Below are 12,692 nucleotides of genomic sequence, written 5' to 3'. Positions count from 1 at the left end.
TATCCGTCAGTTTCTGGCTTGCGGGTCCCCGCGGACAAACCAACCCGGTAACGCCTCAGCGTAAAAGTGGCGTTTGTTCTCTTATCTCGGCGTGAAAACCCGCCTAACGTGCATTACCTCTGCGATACGGCCCCTGGAGCAGCGTATTCACCGAGTGCTATAAGCGTATGAGATGCTGCGGCTCTTTTTGGAAGCCCTCTGTCTAGAGCAGCATCAGTGCTTGGGAGAAGAAGAAAAGGAGCAGTAGTTTCTTGGTTGAAGTTGAAATCCATTTAGACTGCTCTTAACTGGGGTTTACCTTCCATAAAGATGTAATAAACTTAATAGGCCTTTTTTCATCTATAGAGGTAAAAATCTGTAGACTGTGAGGATTGATGTGCTGTGACAGAGTGGCATGTCACGGTAACTTTACTGAAGGAAATAGAAACCACTCATGTTCATGTACTAAGTTTGCTAACATGCTCGAGTTAGGAAAAGGATCTGCTAAATGCGTCTCCAGCAGGATTTCTGGGTGCTTGCATGTGGGTTTGAGAGCAGACTGACCTAGAAGCTCTCTATTAAATAGACCATGCACCTGACACCATTGCAACAGCTGCAGGAGATGATTGTTTATATAAAAGGAGTGAAACGAGTAATGATGTTAGGTATTTACAGCTGTGAATGTGAGTAGCAGAGAAGGCTCATTTGTGCGCAGGGCACCTGGCATGTTAGAGGCACACAGTCAGAAACTGCTCTTTTCTGATGGAGTTGTCAGGAATCCTAGGCTTTTCCTAAGACTTCTTACTGGAATTTGCACAAAGAAAGAAGGGTAAGCAACCTGTCTGTTTTTAATGTGCTGTAAAACATTGTTACCGCATTGTGGATTGAGTTGTATTGATACTGAACGGTTTTCTGGTAGCTCCGTGAAGATGCTGCAAGTTCCTGCAGGACACTTGTAAAAGGGTTATTAATAGCAGGATCATATTACTGGAGGATTATTCATTTGACCATACAATAGTAGCATGCAAGTGGTTTGCAAAAAGATATTGTGGTTAACATTCTGCAACAATTATCTTGTATGGGAAAAGCTGTCACTTGATCTCGTAAACAGTATCTGTATTGTGAGGCAGTTTACTCAGTGCAGAGAAGGGAAGGAACACTTCTTATTTGCAGAGGATGCAGAGTAAGAAGCAAGTGTGTACTGCTTCAAACGTGTTACGGTTCCTAAACACTGTGGAGAGTATGCTTACACCCAGCTAAAGTGACTGTGAGTAGAGCCTGCTCTCCTGAAACAGTTCATACACATACTCATTCCTGGATGTTTCTGAACGAAGTGGAGTTTTTGCAGCTCTGTCCTGATGCAATCCCTTGGATTGCAAAATTGACTTGCCTCTGTTTAGTGCAAGGTGAAGGGTGAAAAGAGGTGCAAGCTGTACAAAAGGTTAGATGTGGTTAGCTAGAGACAGTGGTGGGCAAAGAGAACATGTAGTGAGAGTACACATCAGCTATTCTAGCTTCAGAACTGGAGCAGTAGGTGAGGTGAAGCCCTTAATGCCAACCAGTTTATGAAAAGGTCAGTAAGAAAATTAAGATGTGAGCTGTGTATGCTTGCAGTGCCAGTACTGGGGCAAGCCTGCTACTCAGCTGAAGTATTTTCAGATTGTGACTGACAGCATAAATGCAGAACATAATGCGCAGTGTAGCTGTTTTCCCTGTCACAGTGTCTGTTCCCAAAGCTTAGTTAGGTGTATCCGAGATTACAGTTCTGAAGGTGCCCTGTAAAAGATACGTACTGCTCCTTGTACTTTCCTTCTCCTGGCCTTGGGTACTGTTGTGCTTTTAGTCCAGTTGGGATCAGTGGTGACTCCCTGAAACCTGGCTACCTGGCAGTTTGCTCTTTTGTTTCTGATGGTCTGTACGCTGCAGTTTCTGACTCTGCAGTAATGTTGCATCACAGATTACTTTTAGCATGGAGGGACAGAACTAGCAAAACCTCAAGCATCATCAAGAGTATGGTTTCAGTGTAACATGGGATTACATCCAAGTTAGGAGGAGAATCTGCATGGCCTCATGAGATCCTGATAGGACTGAAATTCACCTGTAATATATTACTGATATTCATTTAAATTAGTTGCATTACCTGGCAATAGAACAATTAACTGCATTGTCTTACATTAGTATAAGACTATCTGCATACTCTCAGTGCAATAAATGTGGGGTTTTGTCAATATCGTGGTGCTCAACTCATCTGCTTCCTGGACAATGGATTACTTAACAGATACAAATCCTGTATCATTGCGAACACTGCAGAGCAATATTGACATGGGGGAGAGCTGGAGTCCTTTCTGCCTGGTGTTATCATCAAAAGTGTCAACTAAGTGCTATTTGCAGAATCTTCATTGCTAGTTAGTACATGAGGGGAAGATGGTGATTTGATTTCTCCTTTTCCTCTCCTTGCTAGTTCTAGCCTGATACTGTGAGGTACTGGAACCCGTTTGCCATGCTCTAAGCCTGAAATCTGTGGTGTTGGAAAATGGGGAGTTTGGGATTTTTTGACTTGGAGAAAAAAAAAATTATCCAAACTGTCAATATTTTCAGGAGTATTTTTGTAGTGTAGGTGGACATGAACATGCTGAGTGAAATTCCATCTTCAAGAGAAAAATAAGAAAAAAAAAAGAAAAGTTGGTTTGTTATCACTGTGGGGTAGAGCTTGGCCCTTGTGCTTTCTTTGGCTCTAAAGGCTCCTACCCAAGCTTTTTGAATCTGTTTTCCACCAAATTTGTGGATGATGTACTGGGGGCAGAGGCTGGGTGAAAGATGGTGGAAGGTTTAGTCCAGTCTCTCTGTCATGTTTCAATCCATCTATTTGTTTGGCTTAGGATTTGACAAGAGTGATGTATTAGGGTTTAATTCTTAATTTAGTTATAAGATCACAGTGAGCTCTGTTACATCCACATAATCCTGTTGGAATCTCTGGTTTTGCATGAGTATAATGAAAGACAGCCTTTTGTAAACTCGAGTAGCAATGGAGGTTTTCTACTGGTACTTTTGTCATTAAGCATTATTAAAGGCAATATTGGCTTTTTTCTTGCTTTAATCAGTATTCTCATCATAAAGAGTTTCTCCCTCTGTCTCACTTTCATTTTACTTTGTCTAGGGTTCAGTGTTGCTTTGATTTCAGTTGTAAGTTTTTTGGGGTTTTTTTTTTGGTGGCAATTACTGTACTTTTCCTTGCATTACGTGGAGCGCCATGTGCATCTATTGCATTAGACACAAATGAAACCATGCTTAAAAATATATGTTCAAATACTTTGATTGCAAAGTCAGACCTGTAAGGTGCAAATTATCTGATTTAGGGTCACGCAGATAGAGTTCTGTGTTGTGAGCCACCTTGTCCACTGAATGAGCTGAGGATTTGCAGAGAAAATAGTATGTGATCTTAACAGTTAAAAAGAGGATTAATGCAAATGGAGCTTAAGTCATATGCTGTTTTAAATATGATGTTTCCTAATTTTCAAGAGCTTAACTTTCAACCCAAATAACCTTGCAAATTAGTTTTTAACATGGAACCTCTCAGTCTTGTGATTTTTTAATAACTTTTTTGTTTTGTTTTTATTTATTTTGGTAAAATGATATAATAAGAAGGCGTTGACCTTAACAAATCATTAAGTGGGATCTGAGCCTTCAGTAGTAATTTTCAATTCAGGTAATTGCCTTACTTGGTAAGGTTGTTTTATGGTGAATGAGGAAGGACCTTAAGTGTCTGTGTTTTGTCTGAAGTCTGACCCATTTGGTCCTCCTTTCTGCTGCCTGCCCGGCCACTCTGCTGTTCTGTTTCAGCAACCTGGAAGTGGTCCCTAGCACACTGCGTGCCCCTGCGCTGTCAGAAATGCAGTCTGCCCAGCTCCTGTCGACATGGAGCTCACCTCTCTTACACTGTTGGGCTTTGTTTTGAGCAGCCACCAAATACTGAATTTAAAAATCCAAGCAGGCATAAGAAAGCAGTTCAGTTTAACTTGAATGGATTGCCATGAGACAAAGAGCATCTCTGCTCTTCAGGGAACTTCAAAGGCTGCCTGCAAATGAGGCAAGTGCCAGAGCTTCTCAAAAAAGTTGCAGAAGTCTTTGTAGTGGAAAGTGTTACCTGTCTGATATTTAAGGGTGCCTGAAAAATCATACATAAAAATAGGAAGATACAAATTTTATTGAAGTTGGTGAGGCTTTTGCAATTATTTTATTATTTTGCCTTAAGTACTTTTGTTCAAATCTATCAAATAATTCGTTATGGAATTATAGACTACCAGGCAATTTAGGCAGTGGTACAGATTTAAAGAAAGCTGTTCTTTAAGTGAGCTAGATAATAACTAAAGTTAACAAACATCCAGGATGCAAACATGATGCATGTAGTGTGTCTCAGCTAGCAAGTAGTCCGTAATTTTTCCCTGTGTGTAATAGCTGCCTGGATTTTCCAACCCCAATCTAGTAAATAATTACATCCTTATCTGGAGTGATAAAATTAGACAGCTTTGAAAACAACTTTTTAACAGTAAGGTGAGATGTGGGTCAAGGCTCATATATTAATTTGCGCAAGTGTCTCAGAAAGCAACCTCAAAGGCTTTTCTTGCACATATTTACTGCTTTTCTTCTTCTGTTACCAGCTGCCTCCTCCAGCTGAATGCTCCATTTTGGGTTCTGTACTTTGTTGGGGTGGGGTGGTTGTTGTTGTGTTTTTTTTTTTTCTTGTGTTTTGTGTTAAGAAGAGATTTCTGAGGAGGCAGCAGTAATGTAGTTAAATAGATATGTTTAACTTTGAAAGGTGTTATTTTTAGGACCAGCTCAAAAGGGCGGGTACTCCTTGGAGGCATTGTAATATAGTCAGGTTGTCTGCTCCAACTGAAAGAGCAATGCAAGGTTTGGGTAGCATGAAAGTTTACTTAAAAGTTTTTGACACGTGTTGTCTTTGGGCAAAAAGGAATTCAGAGGAGGCAGAAGAGTGGGCACAGCTCCTGAACATCTATGTTCTCGGTGCTATGCTGAAGGAAGGGTCAGCTTCCAGAGAGGCTGACCCTGGGGAAGCATGTCTTTGTTCCCTTAACTTTGTTATGGCCATAGTGATGCTGGTTCTTTTCCCTGTGCTTGTACGGTGGCTTTTCTTAGGAATGCAGCACTGTTGGATCCTGCACAGATACGTACCTGCCTAGCAAGATTTATTCTGGAGACCATTGCTGTTGCTTCCGTGTAATTCAGGTCTTAAAGTTTAAAGAACAGAGAAGTTTGTGTATGCTTCTGGTAGGAAAGGGTGGTGCATGAATTCATGGGCATACTGCAGAGATATGTCTCCTCACTCTCCTTCCTTTTTTTCTGACTCCTGTTTGCTCACTTTTCCACCTTTCAGCTGAGGGGACCATATGGTAGTGTGCTGTCCATCTGGCTGCCACTTACTGTGAAATCATTATGCAGACAAATTTGGCCCCATCTTGAATTACTTGTGTAGGTAAAATTGCTAATAGAATGACAGCTGAAGTGTTTGTTCTGAACTGCACATGGGAACTAAGCACAGAGAATGAATAGAAAGATTGCTTTCCAAATATTTTCAGTCTTCTACAGTCAAAACTTACTTGTGCTATGCTAGTATTTAAAGCCAAAAAGACTGGGATCTCCAGTCTGTTCAACTATGGATAAAAGGCAGGACTGTCCCAGAGGAGTTGCAATCTAAATGTGATAGATGTTTAAGAAAACATTAGATATAAAGGCAATGCCATAAAAATTTCTGCTGATGTTTTTGCATCCTAGCAGAAGCTTATAACATAGATACTAAATTCATTGGTCAGCAGTAGTTTATTTTTTTGAGTGATTAAGTGACACTTTAAAGAATCTTTGTTAACTCAAGTCTTTGAGGTTTAGCTATATCCAGATCCTTCTGTTACCTATGTTTCAAGGATCAACAGTGGCAGAGGAGTCTTACTGCCTTTGCCAGCATGAGCAAGTGTACTTTTTTTGTGGTCGCTAGATGTCACATTGCTAACAATGAAATCAGAAGAGCCTCATTTTTCCATAATATTCTGAGATCTTGCCTGAAGATGAGTACCTCCAAAAGTAATTTTAAAATTTCATTTGTCTGATACATTTGCCAGGTAACTTTCATATGCTCTCTGCTTTGCCAGTCAATAGCTTGCTTTTCATGTTTTTCACATGGAAAAAACTGTGTTTTTTTTTAAACTGGAAGAGCTTGTTATAAAAACAGAAAATGGGAGAGTCAGAAGCAAGTAATTTACACAAAACAATCTTGTTTAGATCAGGGATCCTCACTTTAGATGGTTACCTGCGTATTTGTTATGTAGGGCAGTGCTGTGGTGACCCCACTGTGATATGCAAGTGCTTGTGGACTAGTAAGAATAGTTTTGTGCTTGGGGAGGAGGGTGGCTAGAGTTTGTTCACTGCATTCCCTAAAGATTTTGTTTTGTTTTGAACAGAAGTGCAGCCAGACTTTTAACAAAGCACTGGGACTTTATGCCTGTTTTCCTGCAGGAGTCAATTTAAAAGTCTAGATAGCTTTCCAGAAAGTTTTTGTCCTGTAGTGAAACAGGCAATGGGAAACAAGTTCATTGTAAGTTTTCAAAGAGAACCTGAATTTGAGGCTTTGAATGAACTGGTTTTGAATCTAAGCATTAAAATGTAAATCCAACCCTCAGTACACAGCTGCGAAACTAGGCCGATAGTGGGAATACTGAGCAGTTTTTGGGAGAAGGAGATATTTAATGGCTTCTGTTACAGTATCATGACAGCTGTGGTCTATCTATTGGTGATCTATAGCTGAGTCTGTAGTAGTAGTAGTATGACTGAGGAGAGGCAGCTCTGCTGTCTGAAGCTGAATTATAGGGTATGTTAAATCACTGCTGAGCTGCACCTTGCAGTACTTTTTTGGAAGACTCGTGTTCTGTGGATTTTTTCCAAATCAAAAGGAGAAGAAAAAAAGAAGGCACAGAAAACCACGAGGGTTTGCGTTTAGCCCCCAAATCTGAATTAAACTTCAGAGACTTGTTAGCGTGTAGTGCTTGGTTGTTTTTTTTTAAATGCACAGTGTTGTATGATGTGTATGTGTTCTGAAATATGTTATTTAAATATTCAGGAGCTTGTTGAAGGATAAATCTGTGATGGATGCAACTGTGGCATGCTCAGGTTCATGGTTCTATTCACCCAAGTTAGCTCCCCGTTGTTGTTTTCTAATGTGTAGATGTGGCAGAATTCCTGTATTAACCTGCTGCTTGTGAGACAGAAATAGCTGGTAAGGTAGGCTGTCTATGATCTTTATACCTGGTGGTAGATGGATCAGGTCACCGAAGTGAAAAGGTGGCTAGATTTAGTTAAAGATACTGAAGATCTTTAGTTTAAATGTACTCACCATATCCTTGCATCTGTTATTCTGCTGTAGAAAACAAAAGTGGTGTGCAGGTAAAATAACATGGTTCTACCTAAGCAAGAGATTATAACAGTTATCCTGAAGTGCTGCCTTTAGCCTGGTACCCAGGTTCTGTATGGTGCTAGAAAGTAGAGTTTTGATGTGTAAATGAAGGTGTTCTTTGAAATGCTGGGAAGGGCTGGTGTGTGAGGCAAAGGATTCCCTCAGCAGCTGGAGGAATAGGAGCCAAGAGACTTACACAACCCTTTGGATGTTGAGCTGCCAGTCCAGTTGTAAGGGTGTTCTTTGGTTTGGTTTGTGGTGTATTGTTTGTTTGTTTTTTCTTAATAACATTCTCTTCTGATTTCAGATGCTTGTCAGTAACTCTCTTGTATTCTGAAATTTGGGAGCTATGGACAGAAACTTGATCATTTTTCCTTTAGTGGCTGGATGTTGCACCCAGTCTGAATGCACTGTTGTGGACTGAAAGTTAGGTCGGCTAGTTGCTTTTGAAGAACTTCTTTCAGTCTAAGATGATTTCCCTTATTTGAGGGGAGGAGAAAGGACTATAGTCAAAGTAGCTGGTAGCCTGCCAAGGCCTGAATACAAAAAACACTGGGTACAGTGAACTAGCAAGCAAAGATTAATGGGTTATTTGTTTGACACATTTGGAAATGTGGCTAGTTCTCGGTGTCCCGAGGTGACTGACATCAGCTTGTGTCTGATTGATATTTGAAGTTAATGGGTTAAATGAAGTAAGTGTGTCCTCTAGTGAGAAATGATCCTCATCCATCTAAAACCACTATTAACTAGTGCTTTCATGTACTGCCTTGGTGGAGAGATTTCATAGCCTGGATGAACTCTCTTCTGCTTCCCACCTTCAAATAAGGATTAAGGTACATAGGACAAATTGACTGGGAAATAAAGGCTTGCACAGTTGGCTCTGTTAAGAGAGAGAGGACTTTGTGCCCTAGTGCCTGCATATTTCACAGGCTTTAAAATCACTTTAAACCATGTTCACTTTTTGTTGTTGGCTGTGTAGGACAAGAGCTTGCTCTCCAGGTAATGTCTAAAGTCATGAAATACTTATCTTGATTATGATGCTATCTTAAAGCAATGCAGCGTGTTTTATCATATGATGAAGATAAGTGAAAAGGAAGGCCAGAGTTCAAAATATTACATTATAAAATGGAGAATTTGTTATTGCAGGCAAAACAGGTAGTGGTGGTGGTACTTTCCTTCCCTAGAAGGGCATCTGACTAGTTTAGTTTAAATGATTTAACGAAGCACTTCAGTCTGCAACAGACTTTTCCTGTTAGTTTCAATGGGTATATAAAGCATACTGCATGGGCAGCATATTTGGCAGCTGAGGAACATAATGTATCTGAAACCTTTAATTATATGCTGTAGGCATCTCTGTCTAGGTCAGAAGACATCATATTATCAAATAACATATTATAGGCCTTCAGAGCTTTCATAGTAGCTTGATTATTCATTGAATAATTGGTCTTTGTGAAGGAGATAATGGCACTGTTTGCATTCAGAGTCTAGGTTTAAAGTATATGACAGAATATTTGTATCTTAAATCATCTGTTATCCAGTTGATGTAAGAAATGCATAGAACAGAGTTCAGTAACAGCTTTTACAACAGCAAAGACTGCCTATTCTACTGCATGCATCACACTTCTACTTGGTGTATGCTACCAGCAGTTATGAAGGTGTCTAAAAGATTTTTTTTGTTTATTGAATTTAATTTTGTATGGGTGTTTGTCTGCAGCAGCACTTGGGACCATGCACACTGGTTAAGCATAGACTGTATTAAACCTCAAAACAAACAGAAAATGCCCTGAAGAATGAAACAGTTTAGAAGGTTCCCAAACTGTTAAAGGGCAGAGCGGCAGGGCAGTAAACAGTAAAGTAGAATAAGTGTATGATTAAGGCATGAAAATAGGAGTTACAGGAGAAATGGTATGTCTTTCTCTGTTGCACGCTGTACTCAGCTGTAGAAGAGAAGATATTTCTACCTTATGAATAATTACTTAGGCTTTTTATGCTTTAGGATCCTAAGGTGGAATAGGAAATTATTGACTGCAGTGTCAATAGCTCATAATTTTTGCAAGTATGTCAAAGTATGATCTAAGGTAGGTTTGCAGGTCCCTCTGGGCACTTGCTTATGTAAGCTCAAGCTTGGAGGGAACTATCAGCTTGGTAAAATCCCCAGTTGCTTCAGTATTCTCTTTTAGATGGGCTGGCGAGCAGGTAATGATGAACAGACCTTTTTCCTCTAGATTCATCTTGCTTGAGACAAGCATCTTATTTTCTTTTTCCCAAGCTGGAGGTTAAAAGAAAAGCAATAAGGTGATAAAATTATTGCCTTAAAGGACAACAAAAGAGATAAAACCCACTCCAAGTAATGGTTTTGTAAAAAGTGCAGCATATTCAGTTAATCAAAACACATGTTCTGTATCTGTGACTGTTCAGCCTGCAGAAGATCAGTTTGCCTTGCAGTAGAGAAGTTGTATTTTCAGTATGAGCTGCATAACCATTTGAGCTGTGATCAGCACTCTTTGCCTTCCCTAAGGAAATGGCAGTGATTGTAGCATTTATCACACATAAAGGAATCTGTCTTGCTGTATATAGCCACCAAAAGACAGGTGGGAAATAGGGATGAAGAAGGTAGTGTCCATGATCTCGTTAGCCTCTCAGACCGATGGTGAACTAAGGAAATGGCTTTCTCACTTCTTACCTGAACCCAGATTTATTCACAGGAGTTGTTATGAGTTGAGCTGATTTGGTAGCTTGTCTGTAAAGGAATTTGCTAGCAGAATATTGTCTGAACTGCTGGTGCAGTGGTCTGTGCATTAAGCTGTTGCCCCTTGCTGAGAAGACGTGAACCTCTGGGTGAAAATATGTTCTTGCTCGCTTCAGAAATTAAGTACGTAGATAGAATGCTGTGGCTTACATTAAAAATAGTTACTTGAAAATGAAGTGAAATGATGGGCAAGAGTTTGAATTGTTGGTGTTCAAGGAAAAAAAAACAAATGCATACCAGCATTTTAATAAGAGGTGGAAGATTATTTAGGATTATTTAGGTTTGAAAAAATCCCAGAGTATAATGCATGTTATGTTACCGTCAAGAAGCCTTGTGACTGGAGCAGAGACCTGAAACCAAGGGCAAAAGTTCTCCTGTTTAGGGAAGGAAAGATGGAGCAGACTGAAGTGGTAGAGCACTTTTCCAAGGAAAAACCCTGAACATTTGAACTTTGCTTTTATCATCTGCTCTGTAACATGTAGTGAAGATGCTGGATCAGTGGTTCTTCTGACTTTGCAAAATGAAGGCTGCTTTTTGGGAAGTGCAGCAAAGCAGCCTTAGAGGCTGCTCTGGGGATGCTTACAGATTTGCACTCCTATGAGAAGTATGTGCCTTTGCAGGGGACGGAGAAAGAAAGGACTTGCCAAGCCAAGATCAAAATAAATGCATAAAGGTGCGGTATGTTACTTGTTTTTCAATTCTCTGCTATAGGCAATGAAGCTACATAGTACTCAATTTCTAATGACTTTCCTCATATCAGGCTAAGCATTTTCTGCCTTTCTCCCTGAACTGTAGGGACTCTTGTGATTTGCACAGGGAGAGGCATGTATAGCAACAGCTACTGTACCTACATGCTGGACACAGCTGCTCCCATTCTTGCCTGTCATGCTGTTTGGTGGCAGTGGCATTCAAGTTCCTAATTGAACATGCAAATGACAAGGTGGATGAAGATATGGGTACGTCCATAGCTAGACTAGATGTATTCCCTATACAAGGTGTATGACAGTGTGATATCCAAGCTTAGATTTTTGTCAGTTTTGAGATGGTTTTGTATTTGTTTTAGTGCATGGATAAACGCATGTTTAAACTAGTTCTCTCATCTTGTCCCCAAGGTATAGTTTTGCATTTTTAATCATTTGTAACTGATGTGTTGGAAATGTTTCAGGCATGAGTATTTAATAAATTAAGATCTAGTATCTTGTTCACTGTTGCAATTTGTTTGCCTAGAAAATCCTACCAGGTTTTTTCTTAACTAAGCAAGTAAGATCTTTTGCCCAGTTTTGTACAAATTTTGACACCATATCCACTAAAAGAGTGCATAGGTCAGGTTAGGAAAAGCACGTTTGCCTTATGGAATTCTTGTCAGTCTCTAGAGTGTGTGTATGTACATGTGGATCCTGTAATTTTCGTGCCTTCAGAGCTCTCATTCTGGTCATCCTGCTGCAGAGGCTCAAGTTTGATTTGTACTTTACACCAAGTTGTCTCTGGGACAACCTCTCATCTTGTTGATTTTCAGTAATGTTTTTATGCTATCTGTAGCAAAAGGAGAAAATGAGAAGTATTTTAAGAGTTGTAGATGTACTTTTAATCTTTTGGACACAAACTGGTACAGTAAAGGGGAGAAGTCAGCATAATGTGACTAACCATCACTAAGCTGTCGATGGAGCACAGTTTAAGAACATCTGGACTGTAAAAGGCACCTCTTGAACTTCCATTGATTGGTTCCTTGGGCTGTCAGCCATGAAGTATATTTTTAGATACTTGCAGCAAATCTTATTGCATGTGAAAGAATGCCAAATCCACAGTTTGTCAGCTGCCGTTTTTCAGTAAGTAGGGAAAAAGGATTTTGGTTTGAGATCCTTTGCTGCTGCATTGCAGGCTGCAGATTGTACAGCTATACCTGGGTTAGCTTTAAACTAGGCAGCCTGGCAACTAGAACCAAAGTCCAGCTGCAGCAGTGCTAGCTCAGCAGGAGCTACTATAATTCTGCTTGGCCTGGACACAGGAAAGCAATCTTTTCTTTCAGTAAGCCATTTCCTCCACAAGCAGAGAGGGGAAAAATCTCTCTGTGTGTGTGTATTTACTTTTTATGGCTCATGTTTTACCATGTGTCTTTTTTTCCCCCTTCCTTTCTTTAACAAGAACAAAGGGAGGCATAGTAATTAAATGGAAAATGAGTGTGTTGACTTCTTCCATGGGTGAAATTTTACGCATGCCACAATTACATCTCACACTTTAGCAGTGGCATTCCTTGGGACCTTTGAAACGGGGCATGCTCTTGCCAAAAGGAATTAGTTCTGCCCTATAAATGTGTGCTGTGGCTGCCCTCTGCAGCAGTACAGGAGTTAGTGGTAAAATGCTTTACAAGTACACAGCTGCTTGAACTGATCTAAACTCATTGCCTGGCTTAGTCCCATTGTAGTCAGAAGTTTCTGCTCCTGGATGAGGGTGTGCTGTTTGGCCTGCCTGTACTTGGCAGACTATTTTGCTAGCCTTCGGATG

The 12,692-nt window shown here is 40.2% G+C and overlaps 2 protein-coding genes across 3 annotated transcripts in view; one reads left to right on the top strand and one right to left on the bottom strand.

Moving 5' to 3' along the window:
• Positions 1-12,692, top strand: part of TMEM266 (transmembrane protein 266) — an 86,475-nt gene that overhangs the window by 404 nt on the left and 73,379 nt on the right. The window lies entirely within an intron of this gene.
• NRG4 (neuregulin 4) overlaps positions 1-12,692 on the bottom strand; it is a 48,454-nt gene that overhangs the window by 23,782 nt on the left and 11,980 nt on the right. The gene's annotated exons all lie outside the window — the stretch shown is intronic.

This window comes from Pezoporus wallicus, unplaced genomic scaffold (assembly GCF_028554395.1).
Source record: "Pezoporus wallicus isolate ANWC-B61680 ecotype Strahan unplaced genomic scaffold, APGP_CSIRO_Pwel_v1 contig_9449, whole genome shotgun sequence".
NCBI classification, from domain to species: domain Eukaryota; kingdom Metazoa; phylum Chordata; class Aves; order Psittaciformes; family Psittacidae; genus Pezoporus; species Pezoporus wallicus.
The sequence above is the reverse complement of the archived record's forward strand: the minus strand, read 5'-3'. Positions and strand labels throughout refer to the sequence as shown.